General features: G+C 33.1%; 1 pseudogene; it reads right to left on the bottom strand.

Annotated features, from left to right (window-relative positions):
• Positions 1–1,305, bottom strand: part of LOC137617900 (neural-cadherin-like) — a 31,777-nt pseudogene extending 30,472 nt beyond the window's left edge.
• Between the last annotated feature and the right edge of the window lie 3,019 nt (positions 1,306–4,324).

A 4,324-nucleotide genomic window follows, 5' to 3' on the forward strand; every position in this document is an offset into this window, starting at 1 on the left:
GCTCATTTCGAAATACTTCTCGGAAGGCGCAAAATATTTGACTAGTGAAAACATTAAGCGCAAAAAGAATAAATTTTCAATTACATGCGTGAATATGCAAGTAAGTTTGTTTGTGTCACTGTATTCACTCTGCCACTCAACCAAGTGAAATATTTTAAATCGATTGACACAAAATCATTGTAGTAGAGCACACATGAAATATCTTGGCAAACCAACTGAGGAACGTTAATACTATAACAGGATAAAGAACTATACTTGTCCATGTTTTAGTCAAATTTAACCTATTCATAATGTAAATACATATTATGTTTTAATGAAACGTTTCACTATACTTATTTCGTGAATTGAGTCTTCTTGGGCTAGAACATTGTATATTCAAATAATACCAGCAAGTATTCAAGCAAAATAAGGCAGGGACACATATATCACGACTAAAGATATTCAGAACTCTATCAATTCATGACATTCAGCTATAATCTATTTCGTTTGAATGAGAATAAGAAAGAATATTTTCAGGCGAATGATCTCAAAAGAGATGAAAGCTAATTATTATGACCCCTTGCTGATGAAATCAGCAGACCGTGTACTTTTGCCGCAATGATATCAATTATTTATTGGCTCTGAAGTAATTTGCTTGAAAAGTGAAAAGTAAGGTATAAATAACAATGGTGATATTACATAAAAGAACACACTGGTTAAGAGAAGAGTTATCCACAGAAATTAAATTATCCATGAAGTTGACGTGTCATATTGAATAGAAATATACGTGACTTCTGTTGCAGTGACATTTTAACCGTCTCTATTTTCTTCTACTTTAGAAAAGTTCTCTATTGTCATACTTGAAATTTTCCAGTTTTTATTTCATATCACCATAAGTTAATGAAATTTATTTGTTAAATATTAATAAATGAAGAAACTGCTTCATTTTGGGAGATGGACTCACACGATGTTTATTTCTAAATATCAATAAATGCAGAAACTGTAGCATTATCTTTTAATTTTTAATTTTTTGTGTGAGGTTGGGGGGTAAGGGGTAGGGGTTGGGGGCTCGTGATGAGGGTGTTTGGGAGAATGGGGTACCCACAGTGAATTTCACAAATCAACCAGAAAGTTCAAAGTTGGCTAACTTACGTTGATCGAACTTCAACCTAACGAGATCCATGACATAGGGCGGATTGGATGGGGAAAGCGATAAGCTGAAGGGCGGGCCATGCCCCAGGGCCCAGATATCATCGTCAGTAGCTGTAAGGACACCAAGAAGGACAGGGGGATCCCCTTCCGTCACGTGAAGGACATCAGGTGGAAGGAGCCTCGGTGAACAATCGTTGACGTCCGTGACGGTAATCGTCAAAGTCGCCGTGGCTGTTAGAGGAGGTTCCCCTCTGTCAACGCCCAGGATTTTGGCAATGCCCGTGGTTCCATCGTCAGCCTCGCGGTCCAGTTGGCGGGAGAGGGTCACTTCTCCATTCGTGTCCACGCGGAGAGAGTTCCAGCCACCCACTACCTCGTAGTCCACTTGGCCTGCTCCACCCTGGAATTAGGGAAAAGAATCTCCATATTGATAAAGATGCACGTAAGATCGTACGTCATAATAAAGGAGTTAAAAAGACCGGTAGGAAATTTACAAATCGTACATGCATATATGAACACATATTCACACACCAAACTCACACACGCATATATATATTATATTATATATATATATATATATATATATATATATATATATATATATATATTATATATATATATATATATATATATATATTATATATATATATATATATTATCATTATTATCATTTATTATCATTAAATGCTAAGCTACAACCCTAGTTGAAAAAACCGGGTGTTATAAGCCCATGGGCCCCAATAGGGAAAATAACCCAGTGAGGAAAGGAAACAAGGAAAAATACAATGGTTTGATTTTTGAGTGTCCTTTTCCTAGAAGAGCTGCTTACCATAGCTAAAGAGCCTCTTCTACCCTTACCAAGAGGAAAGTAGCCACTGAACAATTACATTACCGTAGTTAACCCCTTAGGTGAAGAGGAATTGTTTGGTAATCTTAGAGTTGTGAGGTGTATGAGGACAGAGGAGAATCTGTAAAGAATAGGGCAGACTATTCAGTGTCTGTGTAGGCAAAGGGAAAGAGCCGTAACCAGAGAGAAAGATCCAATGCAGTACTGTCTGCCCAGTCAAAGGTCCCCCTAACTCTCTAGCGATAGTATCTCAATGGGCAGCTGGTGCCCTGGCCAACCTACTACTATTATATATATATATATATATATATATATATATATATATATATATATATATATATATATATATATATATATATATATATATGTATATATATCTATATATATGCATATACATATATATATATATATATATATATATATATATATATATATATATATATATATATATATATATATATATATATAATTTTATATTTATATATATGCATATATATACATATATATATATATATATATATATATATATATATATATATATATATATATTTATATATATACATATCACTATTGTTAAGGACTTTACACTCATATCTGGATAATGTTTAAAAATAACTTTTGTCGAGCAAAATCAATTCCAGATTTGCTGTCAATAAGAGATATCAACAGGGCATATGTTCATAGACTTATTATGAAATATAGATACCTTTAATCAAACTACCACCTTAAATACTTTTGCTAAATTAAGTCTTGCAAAAGGAAGGTAGTAAATTTTAATCCATCATCATCATCTCCTCCTACGCCTATTGACACAAAGGGATTAGGTTAGATTTCGTCAGTCGTCTCTATCTTGAGCTTTTAATTCAATACTTCTCTATTCATCATCTCCTACTTCATGCTTCATAGTCTTCAGCCATGTACGCCTGGGTCTTCCAAATCTTCTAGTGCCTTGTGGAGCCCAGCTGAGGGTTTGGTGAACTAATCTCTCTTGGTGAGTGTGAAGACCATGCCAAAACCTTCTCCATCTACCCCTCATCATGATCTCATCCCTATATAGCACTCGAGTAATCTCTCATAATTTCATTTCTAATCCTGTCGTGTCATTTAACTCCCAAAATCCTTCTGAGGGCTTTGTTTTCAAATCTACTAAATCTATTGGAGCTTGTTTTATTGTCATACCATGACTCATGTCCATGCAGTAAATAGTCAATTTTATTTAATCTTTTTTTAAATCCTAAATTCAGTTTCAGCAAAAGCAAATCATATTAATTATAACATTATATGATATGTAAGTAATACAAACAAACTTTACGAAGCAAAATAATGTAACTGTAAAATACGAGAAAGTAATGCATGCACAAAAAAAAGAACTAAAAAAAAAAGAAAAAAGTTAAAAAAGAATCAAAAGTGATACAAAGGAAGAACCTTTCTCCCTTACAAGCGATTGCCATCACTGTCATAAAATAAATTTACGAATGCAGGGCTCAACTCCAAAAACTGCAGACTCCAAGAAAAAAAATTCTTTCTGAAGACTCAGTTTAATACAACCATCGACATTGAGTTTTAAAAGCCTGACACAAGAAGAAAATAAAAATAAAACTTTGCGGAAAAATAAATGGAACGTTACTGTCAAAGTGGAAAAATATCTTACAACCAATTTGAGAAACAAACTTTACATTTTAATTTAATATTGAAAGTTTTAATGTCCGTAATTGAATAAGACATTAATTTATTTTTCTTTCCCACTAAAATCTCTCTCTCTCTCTCTCTCTCTCTCTCTCTCTCTCTCTCTCTCTCTCTGTAAAATCTGAAGAATATCTTAGAACCAATTTGAGAAACAAACCTCATATTTTAATTTATTATCGAACGATTTAATTTCCGTAATTGAACATGACATTAAAATTAGTTAATTGAATCATAAACTCTCTCTCTCTCTCTCTCTCTCCCTCTCTCTCTCTCTCTCCTCTCTCTCTCTCTCTCTCCTCTCTCTCTCTCTCTCTCTCTCTCTCTCTGACGTACAAGTGTTAAAATAGCCATAGCTCTCACCAAAAATAAACACTTGATATATTTAGGTGTTTAAACTAATTACATACGACAAAAAACCTGTTTATTATTTTTGGAGTCATGATTTAACCAACATCAAAGCCATCTATTAAACGCACTTAATGAATTAACAAATACTTTTTCTATATTGCGTACCCTATTTTTTTCAATTTATCTTTGTATATTTAATTTTCCTAATGCTGATAATCAGGTTAATTTTGGTTTTGCTGGACTTTCAAGCAATGAGTCTGTATAAAATATTTAATTACGTGAATAAATTAACAACGTATTTCTATAATACGT

Source organism: Palaemon carinicauda, chromosome 24 (genome assembly GCF_036898095.1).
Source record: "Palaemon carinicauda isolate YSFRI2023 chromosome 24, ASM3689809v2, whole genome shotgun sequence".
Taxonomy (NCBI): domain Eukaryota; kingdom Metazoa; phylum Arthropoda; class Malacostraca; order Decapoda; family Palaemonidae; genus Palaemon; species Palaemon carinicauda.